Here is a 27,538-nt window from a genome sequence, read left to right as displayed (position 1 = left end):
ACAAACATAATCAATATAAAAATCTAGGCTGAAATAGCAAGGAAAACAAATGTAAGAATTAAAATCTCCAAATTGAGGAAGTTGAACTTATCTAAGAGCACTGACAAGATCAGGGATTAATGTCTGATTAAATTGTATAGACTAGAACTGAAAACAAGTTAAATAACAGATTATTGATTGATGTATATAATATAATGATTACTTAATGTGAGTAAAGATTACCTAAAAGTAAAAGTATTTCAGAAATGTGCCAAATTGTATTGTATCAACTCAGAGCTCTATTATTTTAATGTCTATTATTCTTTTTTTTTTAAGATTTTATTTATTTATTTGAGAGAGAGAATGAGAGAGAGAGAGAGAGCACATGAGAGGGGGGAGGGTCAGAGGGAGAAGCAGACTCCCCGCTGAGCAGGGAGCCTGATGTGGGACTCGATCCTGGGACCCCAGGATCATGACCTGAGCTGAAGGCAGTCGCTTAACCAACTGAGCCACCCAGGCACCCTTAATGTCTATTATTCTTATTGTTACAGTTTCACTTGAAAAATAAAACAAATCCTTTGGTGTAAGTGCCCCCGCCAAAAGGCACTTTGATGTGAGAATGATAATAAAAATAATAATATAATAGCTAATATTTATCAAGTTCTTACTATAGGTCAGGCACTACATGCTTTATGACTGTATGCATTATGTCATTTATACTTTTCAACAACCTGATGAGGTCAGTCTTTTTTAGCCCTTATTTAATATATCAGGAAATTAAAGTAAAAAGAGATTAGGTTACTTGCCTTGATAATATATGCAGTACCTAGGAAACCTCAAATTGCCTTGCCTATGCCTTGCCTATGACATAGTGCATGCTTTTAACAACAACCTAGATAGCTTCTCACTTTTACTTCCTCCCTTATTTACCTGCTCTATCCATCTAGAAAATGCCAGTTCACTTAAGACTCAGATCAAGGGTCATTACCTATCAGAATGTTTCTCTGACTATTCCAGGCATAATCCAATGCATCATCCTTTTGCTGATCTATAGAGAACATTAAAAAAAATTGTTTAAATCTAAGCTTTCTGTAGCTGAAATCATTGTTTTATAGCAGAAGGTCCTTCATGAACTGTAAGTACAGGATTACTGACAATATGCAATTTACAACTAGAATGGGAATAGCCAAACATTACTTAATGAAAGAACATTGAACACCTTTAATAATATTAAGGAATTATTTCCAGGCACTAAAATGGGTGTAGAAATACATGAATACAATGAAAGTCCAGATAGTTAGGTTTGATTTCTGTACTTGCTCATTGTCCCAACTCTTTTGAGAATGCCATAGTTTACACATCCCTTACTCTTTCTTCTTCACTTTCAATATGCTAACTCTAAGAGCTACTTCACCCCACCCCCTCCTTTTCTCTCTCTCTCTCCTACCCCTCACATCTCTGTCTCTCTTTCTCTCTTCATACCTCTCCCTGTCCCAGAGGTTCACCAACAATTTGCTTTCCTGAGCAAATTGTTAAAAGATTAAATTTGTCTTCAGCATAGTCTTCTCCCATAACCCACACTAAGTAACATATTGCCCTTGTAGTTCACTCCAGCTACTAGTGAAATGTCAAGGTTGAAAGTATAAACTCATTAATGTAATTAACTTATAGGTGTCCTAAGAGTACTAGGAAATCACTTTCATCACAATTGATGATTCCCAGTGATGGCCAGCAGTGAGCACATCTAGCAAGTCTTGGTGAGTATGCCTGGCTCGAAGATCAATTTCACACAGTAAATTTTAAGCATGTGAAGTTATATTAATATGTGAAATGATACAATGCTAATTCAGATAAAATGAAAATATATTGCATGTGCTAGGGTGATATTCTTATGAATAAACAGGAAGGTGGCATGTCATCCTTGAAGGACTGTACATGGTTACTTTAATGCATACCATGGGATCTTTAGGACATGAACTATGTCTGATTGTTACTGTCACATCCAAACTGTGAATGATTAGATCCAGAACAGTCCACAAAAGTGAAAATCGGATGAAGTCGGTCCATTTATCAGACTGTTCTGGACCATTTTCTATGAAAGGCATTGTTTTGGTTGTTTATAATGACTGTGGTTACTGATAAGTGATAGCCTTTTATGCAGAAGTATAACCAGTTCCTAATGTACTTTAAGAATTTCCAGCCAGAATGTTTATTATCATCGGAGATATGCTCAAATACCTCAGTATCTCTTCACGGATAACTTGTTCTCTGCCTCCTGTATCTTAGCATGATATTATGACCTTGGGAAGTCCTCATTTTCCTTTAGATTATAATGTGATGGCAAACACAGAATGTAATATCCTCAGGAGGATATTTGATACATTTGAAATAACTAACACTGTGTGATATTTCAATACATTACTGAGAATCTAAATAATGCCTGAGAAGTGTCTTTAACAAGTTATTCATCATTATTAAAAATTATGAACAACTTTCCTAACCTTGATTCTTTTTAAATTAAATCATTCTAATAGCTTCCCTCAAAACCCTTTAACCTAACTATCGGGACCATTAACATGCCCACTTAGAAAGTTGTGACATCAGTATAACTGAAAATCAGAGCAGAGTTTGAGGGTAAGAGATGCATTTTATTAACATTATATGACTGTGTTACCCAACGTAGTAACTGCAGGGAAGTTGTTGCTTAGAACTGGAACAAATACTCAATTGCCTTTTTGGAATTTAGCTCCCTAAACGCAGGCTGAAATTTGCAGGTACTTAAAGTGACTTTAGATCTAACTCCCTTCAAAGATAGGTCTTTATGTAAAGTTGGATACTTCAGCTTAACAGAATGCTTTTTATAATGACATGTAGAATAATATAAAATAGTAATAACTTGGCAACTGTGGCTTTGGAAACCAATCCCATAGAAACATACAAAATAGATTCTCATATATATATATATATATATATATGAGAATCTATATATATATATGACCATGTAAATATCAAATCATATAACTGAACATGTGGTCAAGAAAATATCAAAAAAATGACAAAACATCAAAATTTATTTTTAAAGGTAATGGGTTATATATTAGTTTCCTAAAGCTGCCATAAGAAAGAACCACAAACAGAGTGGCTTAGAACAACAGAAATTTATTGCCTTACAGTTCTGCAGCTAAAAGCTTGAAATCAAGCTGTCAGCAGACCTGTGCTTCCTCTGACACCTGTAGGGGAATGATCCTTCCCTATGTCTTCCAATTGCTGCTGGCCTCTGGTGTTCCTCAGCTGGTGGCAGTGTACGTCCTGTCTTCATATGACATTCTCCGTATGTCTCTTCACATAGTCTTCCCTTCGTGCATGCCTGTCTCTGTGTCCTAATTTCTGCTTTTTATAAGGACACCAGTCATATTGGATTAGGATCCACTCTAATTACCTCATTTTAACTTCATTATCTCTGTAAAGACCCTATTTCCAAATAAGGTCATGTTCTCAGGTACTAGGAATTATGACTTCCACATACCTATTTTTAGGAGGGATACAATTCAACCTATAACAGATTACAAACATTTTTATTTTAATTTGGAAAATTTCCAGGCTTCCCCCTTAAAAGCTTCTGCATTTTACCTTTTTGTGACACGAAGTATTATCAGATTCCATTGATATGACATTTCTGCTTTTTGTGAGGTAGTGGAATTCCCTCTGATCATAGCTAAAAGATTTATTATACCTAGCTTTGTTCCATAGATAAGGTTTGAGGAAAAATAGAATTATATGATAATGATTTATTAGAACTAAATCATGATACTTGTTTTATGTAAGTCCCTGTGTAAAAGAAGGCAAATAAATTACTTTTGCCTAAGAATTTTGCTCAACATAAATTACTATTTTCCACATTACATCGTTTTTCAAATACTTTCACAAACCAATGTTTTCCTTTCACTTCCAATATCTACGATGTTATTCTAGCTATATTTCTGGGTAACTGTAAAGATTCCAAGAAACAAGATTAGCATATTTAACATATAAATGTTTAGTTGCTTGTGGAAAATTATCATTGTACTTTCTTTGCCAGTGAAGCATAGTACTGAGTATGGGGATTAGCACTTTTCAGGTGTTATTTTCTAAGCACTAGTATAGGATCACTAAGCAGGCCACTTCCATATTGGGAATTTCAGAATAGCAATTTGACCCTTATATTGCAGTGAACTTAGCATGCAGCTCTTATTGAGAAATAAATGAAGTTTTTTTTTTTTTGTTGTTGTTGTTGTTGTTTTGTTTTAATCAGTGTCTTCTGAGTTTTCTCATGAAAGAAAATGTCACAGTTTAGGTTCCTGGGAATCTGACTCTATGATGGCATTATACATACTGTGCAGTATGGTTATTAAGGCGTTCCCTTGGGATCAGCACTTGACAAAAATGGGAGAGAAGTTAGGATTGGGCAGAGGAAGTGGCTGAACTGTGATCAGATCCAAGACAATCTTGGTTAACCCTATGAAAAGGTAGAATGGCCCTTCATTGTTGTCCCTAATTGGGCTACATTGGCCAGACCATTATAATCTCTAAGAACAGTCATTGGATGTGAGCCATCAGAAGAAAGGGTGCCATCTTGGGGATTAGCCTTCTCCAGCTGAGGTGATTTTATAATAGCTGACAGATATCTGCCCAGAGCCCACTCAACAACTAGAGCAACAAGTCTTTCCTTCTTTGCTGGAACATCCAGATAACACACTACAGTGTGCACCACAGGGAAAAGAATCATAATAATTTTAAGATGTGCTTTTAACCATGCTTTTGCTAGCTATGCACCAATACCATATACATCTAGGAAAAAATTAAAGTTATATTAATTGCATTACAATTTAAAAAAAAACTAAGCTTATATTTTCATTTCCACTTCACTTATTCATCTTTTTGGGATACCGTATAAGTAAACATTGCTTTACCTCTGTTATAACTTGAATTAGAGAATATGACCATGGGGGTATTTCAACTCAAAATTGCTAAATCTTGTAAATGATGCCATCATCCTGATCTAATGTCTTTTAATGTGAAGAAATGTGTGTGTGTGTGAGAGAGAAACAGAGAGACAGAGGGACATGCATGTGGTCCTGTTTCCATGGGGATGTGCATGTAACCCCAAGAATAACATTATGCTACCAAACACTTTACATTTGTCTTTGCTATTGCCAGATAAAATATGATACACAAATGTAGGTGCTGTTCTCATGTTCCTAATAGTGTCCTTGAATTCTCCATAAACCAAACAATGTCTTGGGGTCAGAAAGTCCACACCTATTGTATGTGTTGAGATTTCCATCTTGAGTGTACATAATGCATTTAAAAAAAATTAATAGAGAAATAGTAAACTTTCAGTTTTGTCAGCAGAATCATTCCGAATTGTTGTAGAATAAGAGACTGGAAGAACACAACTTGTTTTCCAATGACAAAGGAAGTGATTTTTAGGGAAAATAGATGCTTTTAACTTAGGAATCAACACCCTTGATGGGAGAGTTTTCAAGAGAGTGCAAAAATGTAGCCCTGTTGCCATCTCTCATTTTCCCTGTCACATTTGTTTCTAAATGCGTAAGAGTAAGTCTAGTCAGTCCTAACTACATACTGCTAATATATGATGTCTGCTTAGTATTGATCTTTTTCTATTCTGAGTTTCAGTTAAATTAACTTTATAACATCTCCTGAAATATTACAAAATTTTCCATCCAATCAAGTTAGTTAAAATGCCTATTTGGATTCTTGAAATAGATTTCGATCTGGTTTCTCTATACCTCTCCCACTCAAAATCAAAACAGTCAGTTTAATTTTCCAAACATGCAGCTGTGTTTGAATCATATACCTGCTCAAAAAACTCGATGTACCTCAGTGCATATAAAATTAAGTAGAACTTCATCTTGAATTCAAGGTCATTCATAAGATAGTTTCAGTCCATATTTAAGCTCTGAATTTATGCCACTCTTACTGATATCCCCTATTAACTTCCACCTGAATGAGCTAAGTTAAATGAAACATAACTGAATTCCAGGATCTTAATGAGAAGTACACATGATACCTTCCTCCCCTCTCTCATGTTGACAGATAATTGACTAAATTTTAATGTTTCCCTTAAGCCCAGTGTTCTAAAATTTTTACAGAAATAATTACTTATATTTTATTGAGTTTCTCTAACTATACATTTTCTTCTTTCCTCCCTTCCTTTTACACCTTTTCTTTTTGTTATACATTTCAGTCCCCTGAGTTCTTTCAAGTTCACAACTTCATCCTCAGAATGTGGAGAATAATATTTAATAGTGTATTCCAAGATGAATTTTACTTGTAAATACCACAGTTAAAAGATGACTTTATGCATTCAACATGCTCTTCACTCTTCTATAAATTAATTTATTTTGCTTACTTTTAAAAATGATACAGTAACTTTCTGAACTGATATTCAAATACACACATATATTTATTTCACAATTTAAATTTTAGGTTTTAAAAAATATCTTATTCAGTATGCCAATCTGGCAATAATCACTCTATTTCACCATTCTATCATTTGAGCAGACCATTTGAACTTGATACATAAATATGATCTTCCTATCTGCTTATGTTTGAAAATTCTATTCTTTAAAATTCTTTGTTTCCAACAAAGACCTTAATTGGTCTTTTAGACAACTGAATTGATAATTAGGGAAATGTTTTTTTTTTTGCTAAATTTCTTATGGTGCAATATAAAAAAAAAAAAACCATGAGAACAATTAAAAAAATTATTTTAAATAATTATGACAGAAAATTGAGATTCAATGTAATTGTAAAGAAGAATATAGAATAAATGTAACAGAAACAATTGTCAAATCTAAAAATTTATAAAACTTTCCTCAGATAAACACCAAAAAGAAGGATAAGAAACAGTCTACAAGTACCCAGGCAGGGAAGAAAGAGTAAGTTATCTGCAAAAGAGACAAAGTTAAGCTGGCTACAGACTTCTCAGCAACTCTCAGTGTTAGAAGGCAGTGGAGAAATATATGTAAATTTTGAAAGGAAAAATGTTATAAAGAATTTTTTACGCATCCAAGCTATATTTCTTGGGTAAAGACAATAGAAAGTCCACACTTTTCATTTCAACTCAGAATTGCTAAATCTTGTAAATGATGCCATCATCCTGATCTAATGTCTTTTAATGTGAAGAAAGAGTAAGTTATACAGGAATTTAAAAATATGCATAATTCTTCTTTTAAAAGTACTTAAGTTTGATGACCAGTAAACTGAAATATTGAATAAAGTTAAGAATCCAAGAACACAAAAATTATGCATACAATATCTGACTATAAGCACCCAAACCAAATAAACATAATATAGATATCTATGCTATTATTGCTTATCTAGTTACAAAAGTTGAATGCCAATGTTAAAAATTAATTATTTAAACAGAAAAATCTAATTTTAAAATTAGCTCTCCAGTTCCTAGACATTATTAACACCTATTGGGAAGTAGATATTCAAGAGAAATGAGTAAGATAATAATAAATAATACCAAAATACAGTACCAAAATGGTGGGAGAAGGGAGAGCACCCGAAACACTGTGGCCAGCCCAGAAGAATGTAACTCTTATTACCCAAGCTTATGATTCCCCACAAAAACATCCAATTAGAGAAGGCCTTAATAAAAATACAAATTCACAGAAATAAAAGTTGATGAATAAGCTGATAAACAAGAGATTACTAGGGAAAGAGAAATTTCTGAGCAAAGGAGCAGATTGAGACCAGGGTTCGCATTATTAATGATCAAATAAATATATTGAATGAAAATGGAATCATTTTTGACATTGCTGAAAAATGAACCATAAGCATAATAAAAATGCTTGAGAGAGATAGAGGCTGGAGACATGCTGTTAAAACAGTAATAGAGAAGCTGTTAGATACGAGGGACAGAAAGAATGCATCTGCCACAAAAGTAAATATTTATCCCTAAAGTACAATCTAAGAAATGGAACAAAAATATTGTCATATAAATTAGGGAAACAAAAACTTTAAGGAACTTTTTCTACAGAATGAGAGAATAAATTATACTAGAGGAACAATATATACAGGACACTGCAGTAAAATTTGACACTACGACACATCTGTTTTATTATTGATATGCAAAGGTAAAGAATCCCTCGAGTTACCAGGCAGAAATAAAACAAGTCATGCACAAAAGAGAAAAAAGTCAAGCTTACTTGATTTTCCGTAGTAACTTGCTAGTGGAGAAATAGTATCTAGAAATTCTGAGAGAAATAAATTACTACTGAAAGCTATAAAAGTTATCTTGTATTCCAGTTTAAAAGTAGTAAGAAGACATTCTCAAACATTTCTTTTCGCCTGCTCCTTTCTTCCTTTTTTTTCCTCCTTTTTTCTTTCACCAATGTTTATTCACACCTATTGTATGTCATGAACCATTCTAATGACTAAAGATTAAATGATGAACAGATAAAACATTGCCCTCCTGAAAAAATTCATTTCTATGTGAGAGACATACAATAAACAAGTATCTAATTTCATACAATCTTGTGAAGAAAATGAAGTCAAGTACAGGACCAAGGACTGATGGCTGGTTGCTATTTTCAGTTGAGTGGTTCAGGCAGGCCATTTTGAAAAAATGACATGTAAATAGAGTCTTAAATGTAAGGCAGTCTTGCAAAGATCTAGCAAAAGTGAATTTCAGAAAGAAATATCAATAAATATATTGTTCCATTGATGGATATGAGCTTGGCCAGTTGAAAGAGTATTATGGAGCCAGGATAGCCGTGGCATGGTGTGGAAAGATCAATTGTGGGAGGAGATAAATGTTGTTGAGGAAACCATCAGCCAACTATTCAAGCCAGTGACACACTTTTAACAGCTTCCCAGCATAGAGGATAGAAAATGGACTAACAATGCCCGTCAGTAGGAACAGCAGAACAAGGAAGTCAATGCACTCCATGGTTCCGGGTCTCTGAGAAAGACATTGACTCACACGGGCACTGGATGGAATGAATTTTATTCACATAGTGAAGAGACAGAGTAAGATCAGCTTAAATATAGGTCAGCGGTCCCCCCTCCCCCCATGGCCATTGGGTCTCATCCCACAGCCTACACAGGCAATGATCTGCATGCACTCCTTTGTGCTGAAGACAAAGGACCCCATTCCTAACCAGCTGGAATGGATCTAGTAGTGGGGCTGGCCAGCTAGCATATGACACACAAGCTTAAGCAGAACAAAGGAGCACATGTTGAGTCCAGAACAGAGGAAGATATTCCTACACAAGGTGGATCAGGCCAGCAGACTGTGAGAGCTCTTTAATCTCTTTCTAAGGAACTATTCCAGGCCCCAGGCCCATTCTTGTACTGTGTTCTGTCCATTTTTGATTGGATTATTTGTTTCTTGGGTGTTGAGTTGTATCAGTTCTTTATATATTTTGGATACTAACCCTTTATTGGAAATGGCAGTTGCAGATATCCTCTCCAATTCCAGAGATTGCCTTTTTAGTTTTGTTGTTTCCTTTGCTGTACAGAAGTTTTTTATTTTGGTGTAGTCCTTTGTTTTTGCCTCAAGAGAACTATCTAGGAAAAAGTTGCTATGGGCAATATAAGAAAAGTTACTGCCTGTACTCTCTACTAGGATTTTTAAGGTTTCAGGTCTCATATCTATGTCTTTAACCCATTTTGAATTTATTTTTGTGTATGGTGTAAGAAAGTGGTCCTGTTTCATTCTTGCATGTAGCTGTCCATTTTTCCCAACACCGTTTGTTGAAGAGACTGTCTTTTTCCCGTTGCATGTTCTTTTCTGCTTCATCAAAGATTATTGAGCATGTGATTGTGGGTTTATCTCTGGATTTTCTATTCTGTTCTATTGATCAATGTGTCTATTTTTGTGCCAATACCATACTGTTTTGTTTAGTACAGTTTCATAATATAATTTAAAGTCCAGAAATGTGATGCCTCCAGCTTTGCTATTCTTTTTTCAAGATTGCTCTGGCTATTTTGGGTATTTTGTGTTTCCATACAAATTTTAGGATTGTATATTCTGCTTCTGTGAAAAATGCTGTTGGTACTTTGATAAGGATTGCATTAAATGTGTACATTGCTTTGGGTAGTATAGACATCTTAACAATGTTTGTTCTTCAAATCCATGAGCATGAAATATCTTTCCATTTCTTTGAGTTGCTTTTAATTTCTTTCATTAGTTATTTATAATTTTCAGAGTAAAGATCTTTCACCTCTTTGGTTAGGCTTATTCCTAGGTATCTTGCTATTTTTGGTGCAGTTATAAATGGGATTGTTTTAATTTCACTGCTTCATCATTATTGGTATACAAAAATGCAACAGTTTTCTCTACATTGATTTTGTATCCTGCGATTTTACTGAATTTGTTTATATGTAATGTCAGTTTTTTGGTGGAGTCTTTAGGGTTTTCTATGTAGAGTATCATGTCTTCTGCAAATAGTGAAAGTTCTACTTCTTCCTTACTGATTTGGATGACTTTATTTCTTTTTGTTGTCTGGTTGGTGTGTCTAGGACCTCCAGTACTATGTTAGTAGTAGTAAGAGTAGACATCCTCGTCCTGTTCCTGACCCTAAGAGAAAAGCTCTCAGTTTTTCCCCATTGTGGATGATATTAGCTGTGGGTTTTTCACATATGGCCTTTATTATGTTGAGTTATGTTCCCCCTGAGCCTGCTTTATTGAGGGCTGTTATCATGAATGGATATTGTACTTTGTCAAATGTTTTTTCTGTGTCTTTTGAAATGGTCATATGGTTTTTATCCTTTCTCTTATTGAAGTGATGTATCATATTAATTGACTTGTGAATATTGAACCACACTTGCAACACAGGAATAAATCCCACTTGATTGTGGTGAATGTTTTTTTTAATGTATTGTCAGATTCAGTTTGTTAGTATTTTAATGAGAATTTTTTCATCTATATACACCAGAGATATTGGCCTTTATTTGCGGTGTCTTTATCTGGTTTTAGTATCAGGGTAATGCTTACCCCAAAGAATGAGTTTGGAAGTTTTCCTTCCTCATCTATTTTTTGGAATAGTTTGAGAAGAATAGGTGTTAAGTCTTCTTTGGTTAGAATTCACCTTTGAAGCAATCTGGTCCTGGACTTTTGTTTGTTGTAAGTTTTTTTATTACTTATTCAATTTCTTTGCTTATAATCAGTCTGTTTGAATTTTCTATTTTTTTCCTGTTTCAGTTTGGTAGGTTATATGTTTATAGGAATTTATCCATTTCTTCTAGGTTGTCCGATTTGCTGGCACATAGTTTTTCATAATATTCTCTTATTATCCTTTGTATTTCTGTGGTTCTGGTTGTTATTCTTCCTTTCTCATTTGTGATTTTATTTATTTGAGTTTTTTTTTCTCTTTTATTCTTGGTAAGTCTGGCTAGAGTTTTATCAATTTTGTTGATTTTTTTTTTTTTCAAAGAACCAGCTCCTGGTTTTGTTGATCTGTTTTCTTTGTTGTTGTTGTTGTTGTTTTTTTAGTTTCTATATCATTTATTTCTGTTCAATCTTTATTATTTTCTTCCTCTGCTGGCTTTAGGTTTGTTTGTTGTTTTTTCTCTAGCTCCTTTAGGTGTAAGTTTAGGTCATTTATTTGAGATTTTTCTTGCTTCTTGAGGTAAGCTTGCATTGCTATGAACTTCCCTCTTAGAACCACTTTTGCTACATCCCAATGGTTTTGGACTATTGCATTTTAATTTTCATTTGTTTCCATGCATGTTTTAATCTCTTCTTTGATTTCTTGGTGACCCATTCATTGTTTATAGCATGTTATTTAACCTCCATGTATTTGTGGTCTTTTCATTTTCTCTCTTGTGGTTGACTTCTAGTTTCACAGCATCATGGTCAGAAAAGATGCATGGTATGACTTTGGTCTTCTGGAATTTGTTGTGACTTGTTAATGGCCTAATATGTGATCCATTCTGGAGAATGTTCCATGTGCTCTTGAAAAGAATGTGTATTTTACTGTTTTAGGATGGAATGTTCTGAATATATCTGTTAAACCCAACTGGTCCAATGTGTTACTCAAAACCTTTGTTTCCTTATTGATTTTGTTGTTGTTGTTGTTTAGATGATCTGTCCATTGATATAAGTGCAGTGTTAAAGTCCCCTACTATTATTGTATTTTTATCAATTAGTTCCTTTATGTTTGTTATTAACTGTTTTATGTATTTGGGTGCTCCCATGTTGGGTGCATAAATATTACAATTTTTATATTTTCTTGTTGGATTGTGCCCTATTTTTATATAGTTTCCTTTTTCTCTCATTACAGTCTTTGTTTTAACATCTATTTTGTCTGATATAAGTATTGCTACTCTGGCTTTCTTTTGACATTCATTTTCATGATAGATGTTCCTTCATCCCCTCACTTTCAATCTGCAGGTGTCTTTAGATCTAAAATTAGCCTCTTGTAGGCAGCATGTAGATGGGTCTTGGTTTTTTATCTATTCTGTCACCCTATGTTTTTTTATTAGAACATTTAGCCCATTTGCATTCAAAATAATTACTGATAGATATGTATTTATTGCTATTTTATTACTTATTTTGTTGTTGTTTCTGAAGATTTTCTCTGATCCTTTCTTGTCTTTCTCTCTTTCATGGTTTGCTGGTTTTCTTTGGTGATGTATTTGGATTTCCTTCTCTCTATTCTTTGCATATTTATTTGTGGTTTTTGATTTGTGGTTACCATTAGATTTGTATTTAACATCTTCTGCATATAGCAGTCTATATTAAATTGATGATCATTTAAGTTTGAACCGATTCTTTATTCCTCTCCGCTCCACATTTTAGGTATATGGTGTCATATTTTATATCCTTTTATTTTGTGAGTTCCTTGACTGACTTTTTGCAGAAATATTCATTTTTACTGCTTTTGTGTTTCCTAATGTCATTTTTGGTCTTTCCACTCAAAGAGCCACCCTTAATATTTCTTGCAGGACTGGCTTAATTGTCATGAGCTACTTTAGTTTTTTTTGTCTGGGAAATTCTTTATCTCTCCTTCTATTCTGAATGATAGTCTTGCTGGGTAGAGTACTCTTGGCTGCAGATTTTTCCCATTCAGCACATTGAATATATCATGCCACTCCCTTCTAGCTTGGAAAGTTTCTGCTGAAAAATATGCTGATAGTCTTATGGTGTTTCGTTTGTATTTAATTTTTTTTTTTTTTTTTTTTTTTTTTTTGTCTTTCTGCTTTTAATATTTTTTTTTCTTTATCACTTTATTTTACTATTTCAATTACAATATGTCTTGGTGTAGATTTGCTTTTGTTGATTTTGTTGGGTGTTCTCTGAATATCCCCTGAATGTGGATATCTATTTCCTTCAGATTAGGGAAGTTTTCAGCTATTATTTCTTCAATACTCTGCTTCTTTTTCTCTCTCTTTTTCTTCTGGGCCTCCTAAAATTCAAATATTATGCTTGAGCAAGTCACTGAGTTCCCTAAGTCTATTCTCGTTTTGCATAATTCTTTTTTCTGTCTTTTGTTCAACTTTATTACTTTCCATTACTCTGTCTTCTAGGTCATTTATTTATCCCTCTGCTTCTTCCAATCTGCTATTCGTTGCATCAAGCATGTTTCTAATCTCACTCATTGCACTTTTCATCTCTGATTGGTTCTTTTTTTATCTCTCTGTTAAGAGTCTCACTAATCTCTTCCACTCTTTTTTCAATTCCAGTGAGTTGATCATTGCTTTAAATGCTCTATCAGGTATATCTGTTTCCCTTAGATCTCTGGTCATGGCTTTCTTTTTTCTTTTCTTTTCCTCTTCTTTCATTTGGGGCAAATTTCTCTGTCTTCTCATTTTGTCTGACTCTTTGTGCATGTTTCTGTGTGTTAGGAAAGTCAGCTATGTTTCCTGTTCTTGAGGGTAATGACATATCTTCAATGTGTGCTGCATGGACTCTGCTTTTGTATCCTGGCTGCTTTATCCTTCAGGCAGAGGATCCTTAATCTGAAGAGGCTCTCTTTGTCTGTTGTGGGTATTGATTGGTCTCTGGACTAAATGTGGTGAGTTGTAACTAGGTGTGCCCTGGTCTTGTAAAATGAGACCTGTCACCACCGCTTCCAGAACTGAGGCTCTACAAAACTCCCAGGTTGAGAGATGCAGTGTTGCAGGGGTTTGAGCCAGTTTTCTGGGGCAGGGGGTCCACTGCCCTGGGACTGAGGCAAGCATGACTGGGGGGGAAGGGTGGAGGTTGGTGTAAGCAAGTTAGGTAGAGAATGTTGGTACTGCACTAGTTGCCACAGGTGGTGCTGTTTACTGAGGGGCAGGGGAGGGAAATGGTGCCTGCTAATTCCTTTGTTCCCATAAGGCTCTCTCCATGTATGCCACCTCTCTAGGGCATTCTCTAAGATGAGCAAATAGCCTCCCCACTGAGTGTCCCAGGCACTCTTCAGATTGCTGTTTCTATGCTGCATATCTACAGGGTGTTTGACCTGCCTTCTCTCCAAGAGCAACCCCAATGTCCTCTGGGTTCTATCCAAGCCATGTCTGCTGATCCTTAAAACTCCAGGTGTTAAGCCCTGCTTGTTGCTAGAACTCACAAAATTCATCCCCTCTTGCTTTTCAAGCCATTGTTATGGGGATTTGTTTTCCCCATGGGCTTCCCTGTGTGCTAATCTGTCTCTTGCCCTTTACCATGACTGTGGCTCCCTCCCCACTGCAGCAGCCAAGATCCATTTCTCTCCCAAATTGTGTCTCTTCACTTCCTACCTTCTATATGGCCTCTTCTCTACCTTTATTTGTAGAGTTTGTTCTGCCAGTCTTCAGGTCAATTTCTGGGGTATTTAGGATGATTTTATAGTTATCTAGTTGTATTAATGGGATAAGGCAAGTGTAGGGTCCTCCTACTTTGCCACCATCTTCTGTCCATCATCAGAATATTCTGAATTAGAAATTTCTCTATACCTTTGCTAAGATATTAACTATCCAATTTCAATCTAAGTCTAAAAATTCTGAATAACTAATTTCACCATGACTCTCAGCAGAAGCTCCAGACCTATGCTGTCACCCATGTGTACCAGATTATTGAGAAGCTCCCACGTCACCTCCTCAGCTCCTTCCCTACCTTCAGTCTTTTTGCCTATCAATAATATGCTGTTACAGATAGCAAACCTTTCACAAAAATCTCACCAGTTGTTTTTCAAACAAGTATTATTGTTCTGTTAACATAAAGTATATGGTTAAGATGTCTATAAAAATTTTATCAGGTATTTAAATGAGGTTTACATAACTAAATACAAAACAGTATCATCAACTGCAGATTAGTTAAGGTTCCTAGTCACCTGGAGGATATTTTTTAAAGAAGCACTGTGTTCCCAATCTTCATTCTTTGAGTTACAAACTAAAAAATTTCTAATAAATTGAAAATTACTTGTAGAATTAAACAGTCTTGAATTCAATTTATATTTTTTTATCTTGCATGATAATCAAGTTTGTTTTCTGATTGGGGAGGCTAGTTAAAAACTATTTTGTAACCTTTGCAACACTAAAAAGGACAATTGCAGCAAAAGTCCTCTAATTAAATAAGATTCTTGGGAACAAATTTGCTGAGTCAGAATACTGCTTTTCTCAGCTCTGCTTATTCTGTAGAAAATTACACATTTAAAGCATAAAATAAAATAACAGCAGTATTTTACTGTGAAAGAAAAAAGCTATTTGATAAGTATACAATGATATGTATATAAATAAGGGATTTCATACTTTATGTGAAATATCTAGTTCCTTGTAGAACCAAGTTCAAATATTGCTGAAATATATGTCATCATTTTTGCACATTGTCAGATTGAGGTATTTTGCACATTGTCACATTGCACCAATTCAATTCTATAAATGTTATTTGATATTGTTGTTATTTTTCTTAATATTTCCTCAGTGGTAAAATAAGCAACAAACCTCATCTGTGCAAGTAGTTCTGCAGGCAGTGACTTAATATTTAATGATCCCAGGAAAGCTGCACATGGACAAAATTCTAACCAGGGGTTTCTAAAATTTATGTATTTTAGATAACATTATTCCACAATGAGATGGCATCTAGCAAGCTGTCTGTTAAATTTAAATTCTTTCTCCCTGCATTGAATAATATAATTCTAAATATGGCATTCTTCCTAGAAAAATGTTCAAAATATTTTATGGAAGCATATGTTTTCCTAAGATTATCAGAAAGAAAGATGGAATATTGAAAAATAATATGTCTGAGAACTTGTTTTTAATTAAGTGGAGATTGTTTAATTTGTCAGCACATAAAACACAGATATAAATAACACATCACATGATTGTTTATTCCTAATGATTTCCCAATCCATTGTATTAAGGGTTTTTTTTAATCTTAGAAATGTGAAAATATCTAATTGTATATTCTGCTTCTAGTAGTAATGTAAATTCACAAAAGAAAGATACTCATACCCTAACATCCAAAATAAACCAAATAAACTACAAAATCATTGGGTTTTTGCTTATTTGTCTGTTTGTTTGCTTGTTTGTTTGTTTTACCATAAAGACCTGAACACTCAATAAAAGTTAAACAGCTAGGGGCGCCTGGGTGGCTCAGTCAGTTAAGCATCTGCCCTCAGCTCAGGTCATGATCCCAGGGTCCTGGGATCGAGCCCCGCATCGAGCTTCCTGCTCAGCGGGAAGCCTGCTTCTCCCTTTCTCACTCCTCCTACTTGTGTTCCCACTCTCCCTATGTCTCTCTGTCTAATAAATAAATAAAATCTTAAAAAAAAAGTTAATCAGCTAAATTTCAGATAGTGACAGTACTTTCTAGGAAGTAAGTGAACCATGACAGATCTTATTGTTTCACCTCTGGTGAGTAGTGATAGGATTAGAAATTTACCATAGAAAAAGTAAGGAGAAAGAGAAAGTATTATAAATTATAATTAACATTTTTTGACCCCATGTGGACTATTATAACAGATTAGGATGCTGAGGAGCCACAGCCATCCTGTGAGTCTGCACCTTGCTACCAATTATTTCTCACAGGTTCTCAGTGTGTGCATGGGGGTTATCTCTAAAAGACTGAGGTCAGGACATAATAAATTAACTAAATTCACTTCAGACATTCAGCAACTGAAGGTTGGGATTGGCACAGCAGAACTGAGAAAATTTTTCTAAGACATGCTTGACTTTCCACTCTGGAAAGATAAAGGCAGAAAACATGAGAGACATTCCTCCTAACTATTCTCAGTGTTCACAAAATGTAAATCATCTGTACTCCAAAGACTAGAATCAGGGCATGAGGCCACAGCCAAGAGTAAGATAAGAGCAGGACTAGAAAACAAAGAGAATTCTCTATTAACCCCAAAGCCTGGAAGCCTGTGTAGGAAGCAAAGATATCTTAAGATTCCTAAAGATTTGGCTTGACTTTAAAGAGTGCTCAGATACCAAATTCTACTAAAGGAAGGAAAATTTCTGATTCTGCACTTAAAATAATAAAAAGCCAATGAAGAATCAAACAAAATTTGCAACAAATGCCAGACTTATTTCCACTATAGATCTTATTGATTCATCTTATGACTCTAGCAGTTTAGCAGTATGAGCAAGTATTTTAGGCAGGTTTTGTTTTTAAGATCATAACATAATAGTTTCTATTGTTATTTTATACAAAATCTTTAATACATAAAAATACAATAAAAATAAAAAAGAGGGCGCCTGGATGGCTCAGTTGTTAAGCGACTGCTTTCAGCTCAGGTCATGATACTGGAGTCACAGGATTGAGTCCCACATTGGACTCCCTGCTTAGCAGGGAATCTGCTTCTCCCTCTGAGCCTCTTCCCTCTCATGCTGTCTGTCTCTCATTCTCTCTCTCAAATAAGTAGATAAAATCTTTAAAAAAATAAAATAAAAAAGAACATGTGACTGATAAGAAGATAGTATAAATAGATACAGAGATAGCCCAAGAACTGGAAATGTCACAAAGGGTCTTTAAAATATTATGATACAAATGCTGAAGTATCTGGTAAGAAAGGTGGCCAACATGTGCAAAGAAATGAAAAATTTTAAAAAGAGAAATAAGCTATGAAAGAAGAGAATCAAGTGGACATAGCTAGAAATCAAATATAAAACAGGGGAAAAAAATCATTAGATGGGCTTTCTAGCAGAGTAGAAGCAATAAAGGTTAATGAACATGAAGACAGATCAAGAGAAAGTATCCAAACTGAAAGAAAAACAGAAAAAAAAAAAAATAGGAAAACTAAAAAAAACAGAACAGCCAGTCTGGCAAAATATGAAATTACACAATAACACATGTATAATTGAGGACAAAGAAGGATAATGAGAATGGGGCAGATAAAATATTTAGAAATAATGTCTGAGAGCTTTCCAAAATTATTGAATGTTATTAAGGCATACATTTAAGAAATGGAGCAAATTTTAAGGAGGATAAATAAAAAGAAAACCACAGCTAGACATATCAGAGTCAAGCTGCTGAAAAAAATCAAAGATGAATATTAAATCTTAAAGCAGCCAGAGGGAAGACTCATTACATACAAAAGAACAAAAATATAATAATGAACAACTGTTCATTAGAAACAACTGAGGCCAGATAACACTAAAATGCCATTTTCAGTGTGCTGAAAAAATTATCTAGGATTCTATTGCCAATGAAAATATTCTTCATTAATGAAAGGAGAAAAATGACAGTTTTAGTTGGAATAAAGCTGAGATGATATATCTGTAGCAGGGATACAATGCAAGATAAACTAAAAAATTACTTTAGGATAGAGGAGAATTATTTGAGATGGAACCTAAATCTAAAGGAGGGAATGAAGGACTTTCCTTTAGAACATATATGTTTGCACATACACCTATATGTATATAATATGTATATACACTATACATGCATGTGTACATTGTTTAGAACAATAACAACAAACAATAACAGTGGATTTTGGAATTTTGCGCACAGGTAGAGTTAAAATTATAATAAAAGAGCACAAAGAATCAGAAAAGGATAGATGAAAGGATAATGTCAATTTTTTACATTGTAAGACAGTGAAATATTATTTGAAGATAGACTGTATTAACATAATGGCTAAGATAATACCTAGCGCAATCTCTAAAAAAAAAATTAACACAGAGTATAGCTTAAAAAGGCAAAAGAAGAGAAAAAATGGAGTTCCAAAAGTATTCAATTCACTCAAAAGAAGACAGTAAAAAAGAAGTAGAGGAACAAAGGTTAAGTAGGATAAATAGTAAATAAGTAAACTAAAGCCTAATCATATCAATAATTAATTACATGTAAATTAACTAAAACTCCCAATTAAAAGCCCAAGATTATCAGAGTGAGTGAAAAAGCAAGAACCAAATATGTTCTGAAAAAATAATTATATTTAAATATAAAGAAATAACCTTTTTTAAAGTTAAGCTGTGGGAACAGATACCATGTAAACACTAAGGTATGGCTATATTAATGTCAGAGAAAGGAGACTTCAAGGAAACAGATATTGCTGGAAATTAAGAGAGAGAAGGTTTTTTTTTTTCAAATTTATTTGTTTAAGCAATCTCTACACCCAGTGTGGAGTTCAAACTCATGACCCAAGATCAAAAGCCACATGCTCTACTAACAGCCAGCCAGGCACCCCTAAAAGAGGTAAGTTTTAATAATAAAGGACTACTTCAGGGAGGCATAGAAATACAAAATATGCATGCACTTAATAATAGAACTTCAAAGTACATGATGAAAAATTTTACAGAACAAAAGAAAGATACAGACAAATCCAAAACAGTTACAGATTTCAAAGCCCCTTCCTTTACAGTAACTGGTAAAACAAATAGACAAAAATTTAGCAAATTCATATAAGCTTTTAACACTATAAGCCAAGCTGAACTAACTGATATACAATATCACATAAAACTACTGGAAGTACACGTGAGACATTTAATGATTGTCAATAAATATAAATGAATTTAGATCATAAAGAATATTTGTATGACCATTGTGGAAATATATTCAGTCAATTATAAAACGATATCTTGAAAACACAAATACTTGAAAATTAAGTCAAAGAAGGAATTGCAAAGAAAATAAGAGAAAAAAGATTCCAAATGATAATAGAAATTGGTTTCTCACCAAAACTTGAAAAGAAATTTATAGTGCCATGCAATTATTTTAAAAAGAAAAAACTAAAGTCAATGGTCTAATTGCCCAATTTAAGAATATAAAAAAGAGAAATTAAACCAGAAGTAAGTGTGAACAAGAGAAATTATAAAGTGTAAACAACCAAAATAGCAATAGACAAAGGATTGCTTGTGGAAATTAAGTCAAAGAAGAAATTATAATGAAAGCCAGAAAAATTTATTTTTGAATGAAAATGAAATTTGTAGAATGATGCTAAGACTTAGAAAGTCATAGTTCTATGCCTATTTTTAAAAAGAAGAAAATAGTAAAATTAATAATCTAAACCTTAAAACCTTTAAAAGATATAAAAAGAAGAGGAAACTAAACAAGAAGTAGGAAAGAAAATAATTTAAAAAGTATAAATAATTAGCAGAAATAAGCAAAAACCAATGGTAGGTGTGTGCTGACCTCAAAGGGGCATGAAGAATCTTCCCAGGATAATGGAATTGCTCTATGTTTTCTTTTGTGTGGTTATTACCTGAGCATATATAATTGACAAAAAATTATGCAGTTAATCATTTGAGATCTCTATACTTTTTTATATAGAAGTTATATCTCAAAATATATCCAATTATAAAATATTTTTAACCGTTATTTCTTAAATATAATGAATCTGTTTAAAAACATTTGATTCATTGTCCTGTGTTAGTTCCAAATTTTTATCTAAGTGGCTTACCTAATTGTGGAGATAGATTTTACCTTACATAGTAATTGCGTTTTGAAACTAATAGCTCCTTTATGCCATAGCACTAAAGGTATATAGGTTCTGAAGCTGTTCACCCACTTAAGGTTAATAAACTCTTCCAAAGTATTAAACTTAATTTGCAGAACTAAATTAAATTATATATTTTTTATCTATATGTTCATTTGCATAAATATGAATTTGAAGTTAATTTTAATAATCATTCCAAGGAATAGTAACTGAATATTTAAATGCCTCTGGAAGTGGTACAACCTTGACATACATTTAATTTTTGATATATTTATAATTTGAGAGTGAGAAATGTATGACTGAGTTAAAAGAGAACCATGGCATGTAATGGAAGTAAGATAGGGGGACAAAATCAATTCCACAAAAGACAATGTGTAATAGCCTGGTATACTTCACAGAACTCTTGTTCACATCACTAACCTTTAAAAATAACCATTGCTACAATACAATATAAAGAAATACAACAATACAACAAATAAATGATAAACAAAAAGCACCTACCATGTTGTTTTATCTTTGTGTTCTATTATTATTATAAAAACATTCAACAAAATCAATATCAACTAGCTTAGTAATGGTTAACCAGTCTTAACTTTCTGAACTCCAGTTTCCCCACATATAAATTAAGAATAATTAAATTACCTTATGTACATTATTTTGAAGGGTAAATAAGGTAATAAGATATAATAAATGTATCTATTCCATAGTAGTTAGATAATGCATTTTGATCTTTCTTTGCCTCTCCTTTTTTTTTTAACTTAATTGCCTATCACTTTGTTGGTAATTAATATTCCAACAGGGTTTCCTGTTTTATCACTTACTTAAAGTAATTTTTATTAATAACAAAGACAGTGTTTATATGGTTATACTTAAGGCAGCATGAATTTTTTATTTTTTTTGCTAAGATTTGATCTTTTGATCATGGCAAACAGATTTTTCTGGCACATTTACATATTAAGAGGTGTTGCTAGAACTTTTAATGTTATCCTTAAAACATTATTTTAAACATTAGGTTTTTGTTTTTCTTTCCTAATTTATTCTGGGTAATATTGAAACTGAAACAAAAGCAGGATTCAGAAGAATATGTCTTTTAAAATTTTAATGTAGTCATTTTAATATTTAGGAAGTACACTGATGATTGATCATTTAATTTCAAGTAGCAAATATGCAAATACATGCTATGTTTATTCTCATACTGAACTCAATTTTAAAAGAATAAGGATTTTTTTCTCCCTCAGAATGAATGATGACACACACTGGTTGAAAGATCACCCAATATCACCTAAATGAAAGATTATCAAAGAAATTTTTAATCAAGTTTATCTTTAGCTCTGGAAGGTTGGAAATTAGTTAAGAGTAGAAAAAATTCAGATAATTTCTGGGTACAGAGTAAAAGGGGCTGCACTGACTTAGAATGTGGTGACAATGAGTAAACTAAGATTAGCTATGAAATTGAATGAATTATTTAAGACCCAGATAAAATATAATCTCCTTTAGAGATTAATCAATTTCCAAACATTGGACAAGATAAATAACAGAGTAGATGGAGCAAAAAGATCTTGTCTGCCTTGGAGACCCTGAAAGAGAATAAGAAATATTTTAGACTGAAGTAAGCTAATTGAGGAATGTGGGACCACAGCTGGCAAAATTTCTTCACTAACTGTAAAAATAGTTTTCCTCCTAAAATAGCCATTTTATTATACATTTTCCATTGCACTATAAGGTTACTAACCGTTTTCCATTGTATTATAAGAGAAATAACTTTTAGGATTCATACCCATGCATGTTCTCCCAGTCCCTGCTTGTATATTTAACTAAGACTTGTAGATCTTTTGATGAATGACCTCTCTTTCTAGAGCAGGAAAAGAACTTCCCAGTCATGCCAAGTTCTAGATCTTACTCTTCACTTAGAAGCAGTAAGGAAAGGTATGGGCAGATCTTGAGGAAGACAAACATCAAGCCCATCAGCCTAAGGCGAGGCATTTCCTTGGTCTCTCGGAAGACCATTGCTCTAAGAAGGGGAATGGGGCCACTTCTGCTGGCCCAGAGGATTTAAGGCAATTTTGTACCTGACTTTATCAAAGCAGTCTTGTCAGATCTGCTAATTTGGCTTTCTTTGGAACTCTTTTGCTCTCTCAATTAGATCCTGGACTCAGTTTTCAGCATAGTCTGTTCCCTGCTACTGGAAATAAAAAGGCCTTTTAGATACTGACATGGAGAACCTATGGTTTTCACACCATGCCCTGAATTAATAATTGATTAACATGAGCCCACCATTTCCTTCCTTAAAGATTTCAGTGGCAGTTAACAACAGGAGCTGATTTCATAATTCTTACGTATTTACCAATTTGCACATGTCTTTCATGATTGATGTGTTGCATAAATCAGTCCATCTTTTTTACCAATCCCTATCCCAATTCACCTCAGGTGATTGGGCAGATAGGCATCATTGTCATTCTTAATCACACCCCTAGTCATAGGGCCCATGGTCCCATCTGGTATACCAGTAATCCAATTCTAAAATTCTTTCCTGATGGGTCTATTTTCTAGGACCACTTCTGGTGCCAGCCTTTTGATTTGAGTTCCCTCAGAAGCAATCTTTGGGATGAATATTTGAGTATGTTTATTTGGAAAGAGAAGTCAGAAAACAATGGTAGGGAAGTGGGGAAGTGAGAGAGGAAAGACATGAAAGCTAGTCAGATGGTGTTATCAAGTCAGTTATCCCTTGAAAACTTGAGAAGGAGCAGAACATGCCTCAGAATCTCAGAAAGGTGAAAGATTGGGAAATTTTTCAGCTTCTATTAGTCAATGTTTTAGGGATCTCCTGGAGTGCACTAGTTCCCAAACCCTTCTGGACTGCCTTTCCAGAGCCCAGAGAAAGTCCTCAGGCAGAGTTGGAGATTGCTGGCAGTTGAAACTCTGGGTAGCAATGTGAGGAGTAAGTGCTAAGTTGATACGGGCAGGACAATGACAGCATGTACAGTAAGAAAAAAAAAGTTAAAATATCTAATGGTCCTTGTACTATCAAGAAGGATCAAATTTTTGATTAACACATGCCTTTGATAATTAACTATCCATGTTTGATAATTAACTATCCATGTTTTAATTTCCTATTAAAAAACAATCTTCAGGATAAATATGCTGTGGTTATAATTTCCTTTTGTCTCTAGTATAAAGATCCCTTAATAGGTCACACTTATACTTTGGTCTCTTCTCTTTTGCAACAAGTTTTCCAAATGCCATCAGACTCTGGAAGTTCTTTGTATTTATTTTCCAGACATGTTTAGAAATATAAAAATCTCACTTAGAATTAACCTGAAACACTTAGCCATATTAAGATATTAGAATATTTTTTTCAGATACAGAGAAATTCAAAAAACATTCAGCCAAGTATACTTTTTGAAAAGACAATTAGAAAATGTACTACAATAAATATTTTTTTTTTTTTTTTTAAAGATTTTATTTATTTATTTGACAGAGAGACACAGCGAGAGAGGGAACACAAGCAGGGGGAGTGGGAGAGGGAGAAGCAGGCTTCCCGCCGAGCAGGGAGCCCGATGCGGGGCTCAATCCCAGGACCCCGGGATCATGACCTGAGCCGAAGGCAGACGCTTAACGACTGAGCCACCCAGGCGCCCCTACAATAAATATTTTTATACCCAGGTTCATGCTACATATAAACAAAAGAAAATGAGATCATGATCAGATTTTTAGATGCTAATCTTTAACGTTATTAAACAGTTGAACCATATTTAATGATATTCAAGGAAAGAAATTCTGAGCCAAGGGTTTTATAATTAATTAGTCTTTCTTTCAAATCAAAAGCCTACAGAGAAACAATTTTGAACTCACAATAACCTAGGAAATATTGCCTGCCTGATGATTCTACTATAGAGGATGTGCCTCATTTCAAAAACAGATGGATGTGGAAACCACACCATGCAGAGACAGTTGGTGGTGAGTATTGAATATTTTTTATTATAAAATTATGAACAAAGAAAAGCTGACATAAGATGACAAAATATTATGCTAAGTGTTATATTCTCTGATAATGATGAAACAGCCCAACTAACAAAAATTGGAAGAGTTGTTACAAAATAAGCCCATTTCTTGCCTCATAGATAATGACTTAAAGTAAAAACATATTATTAACATTGACAAATTAAGAAGTAAAAACTTAAGCATATTTATGAACACAAAGATATATGCCAAAGAAGGATAACACTATTGACTAAATGGGCTAATGGGGGAGAAGAAGGGAAGCAGGACAAGAAATTTTATTTTTATTCATAAAAGAAATAAGGAAAGAGGAGACTAAAGATATTAATATAAAAGTCATAACAATAAAGGTATGCACATTTTTCAAAATAATAGAATGATAATGATAGCAATAAAAAGGACTGAGAAACACAGCAGATATTGGAAGAATGGATTCGTGTGTGAATATATATACATGAATAATATATTTATATATGATGAATATAGATATGAAAAAATATATATACACATACATAAACATACATAAAAGTATACACAAATGCATATCCATATATATATATGTACATAAAATCTCTTAGATTTTTTAAACATTTTTAAAGTACTTTATCTCAAATTATTTAGATTGGCAGGTACAAAGCTACAGATGGAGAAATAGTTTATATGATATGAAGTACCAAGTTAGTTTTGTTACTTAAAATCTATTTCAAATTTTTCTCCAGCATGTTAAAATGGCAAATGTCTTTTCTGGGAAGGTATCCAGGTTTACATGGATTTCATTTCTTTGACCAACAATTGCATCCTTTTATGATGCAAAGTCTAAATATGGTTTTCGGTGACATTTCAAAAACTTATATGCAGTTTCGGCTTTGGAAATTTGACATATTCTCTTACAACCTCTCTCTGCCCAGAAGAGGGCATTAGATAGAAGCTTATTTTATCTTCAGAACTTCGTAATATTAAACTGAGCCTTTAGGGTGTGTTGAAAAACCTAAAATTGTATTCATCATCTCACCCTTAACTGTCCCAAACCAATTGTGCTTTCTGGTGTCCTTTTTGGCTGATGGCATCATGCATTTCCAAGTCCATCAAATTCAAAACCGTGGAACTTCCTATTATTGCATACAATTGTCACTGCTTGCCTTAGTCATTTTATTTCCACAATGCTTCCTCAAATTTCTTACACTATCTTTCCATTCTGGAGTCGCTGCCAGCTCATTTTCACAATAGTAGGAGCCACCTAACTGGCAACGTCCTTCTAACACACTGTGTGCACCACTGCCAGATTAAGCATTTCAAAACTTTGCTCTTATCATATCACTTCCCTGCTTGGAAAATTTCAATAATCTCAGTTAAATCTAGACTCTTTGACCTAGCACCTAATACCACACAAACTCTAAACCCTTTTTTTTTTCCTCATGGATGATTATTAATTTATTAGAATTGGTTTTATTAATTTTTATTGAGGTATAATTGACATACATAATATTGGTTTCAGGTGTACAACAGAATGATTCAATATTTGTATATATCGGGAAATGTTCACCACAATAAATCTAGTCAACATCCAACACCACACACAGTTACCAACTTCTTGTGATGAAAACTTTTAAGATTTGCTCTCTTAGCAACTTTGAGATCTATAATACATACCATGCTGTACCTTATATCCCTATGGCTTATCTATTTTATAACTGGAAGTTTGTACCTTTTGATTTCTTTCACTCATCTGTATCTTTGAGTGCTTTTTTTTTTTTTTAAGATTCCTCATGCAAGTGAGATCATATGGCATTTGTCTTTCTCTGTCTCACTTATTTCACTCAGCATAATGCTCTCAAAGTCCATTCATGTTATCACAAATGGCAAGATTTTATTCTTTTTTATCAATGAATAATGTTCCATTGTATATATTCACAATTTCTTTATTCATTCATCCAGTGTTAGATACTTAGCTTGTTTTCATATCTTGGCTATCGTGAATAATGTGACAATAAACATTGGATTGCATAATTTTCAAATTAGTGTTTTTGTTTTCTTTGGGAAAGTACCCAGAAGTGGAATTGCTGGATCTTATGGTAGTTCTAATTTCATTTTTTTTTTTTTTTTGCAGAACCTTCATACTATTTTCCACATTGTCTATACCAATTCACATTCCCACCAACAGTGCACATGCATTCCTTTTTCTCTACATCTTTGCCAACACTTGCTGTCTTTTTGACAGTAACACTGTATCTCATTATGGCTTTGATGACATTTCCCTGATGATGTGTGATGTTGAGCATCTTTTCATGTGTCTGTTGACCATCTTTATGTCTTCCTTGGAAAAATGCCTATTTAGGTCCAATGCCCATTTTTTCATTGGATTGTTTGCTTTTTTGGTGTTTGGTTGTATGTGTTCTTTATATATTTTAGATATTAAACCCTTATCAGATACATGATTTTTAAATATTTTCTCCCTTTCAGTAGGTTGCCTTTCATTTTGTTGGTGGTTTCCTTTGCCGTGCAGAATTTTTTTTAGTGTGATGTAGTCCCACTTGTTTATTTTCGCTTTCGTTGCCTTTGGCTTGGTGTCACATCCAAAAAGTCAGCACCAAGACCAATGTCAAGGAACTTACTATATGTGTTTTCTTCTAGAATTGTTATGGTCTCAGGCCTTACATTCAAGTCTTTAATACATTTGCAGTTAATTTTTTGTGTATGGTGTAAGA

At 33.7% G+C, this 27,538-nt stretch overlaps 1 long non-coding RNA gene across 1 annotated transcript in view; it reads left to right on the top strand.

Annotated features, from left to right (window-relative positions):
* Positions 1 to 1,658: 1,658 nt before the first annotated feature.
* LOC116638032 overlaps positions 1,659 to 27,538 on the top strand; it is a 31,192-nt gene continuing 5,312 nt past the window's right edge. Inside the window, exons 1-2 of the long non-coding RNA XR_004300598.1 lie at positions 1,659 to 1,736; positions 24,660 to 24,791. This is a non-coding gene — a long non-coding RNA (uncharacterized LOC116638032). The remainder of the gene's footprint in view (positions 1,737 to 24,659; positions 24,792 to 27,538) is intronic.

The sequence above is a fragment of the Phoca vitulina genome, unplaced genomic scaffold, assembly GCF_004348235.1.
Source record: "Phoca vitulina isolate PV1807 unplaced genomic scaffold, GSC_HSeal_1.0 scaffold15, whole genome shotgun sequence".
Lineage (NCBI taxonomy): Eukaryota > Metazoa > Chordata > Mammalia > Carnivora > Phocidae > Phoca > Phoca vitulina.
Note: the sequence above shows the minus strand (reverse complement) of the source record. Positions and strands in the feature narration are given on the sequence as shown.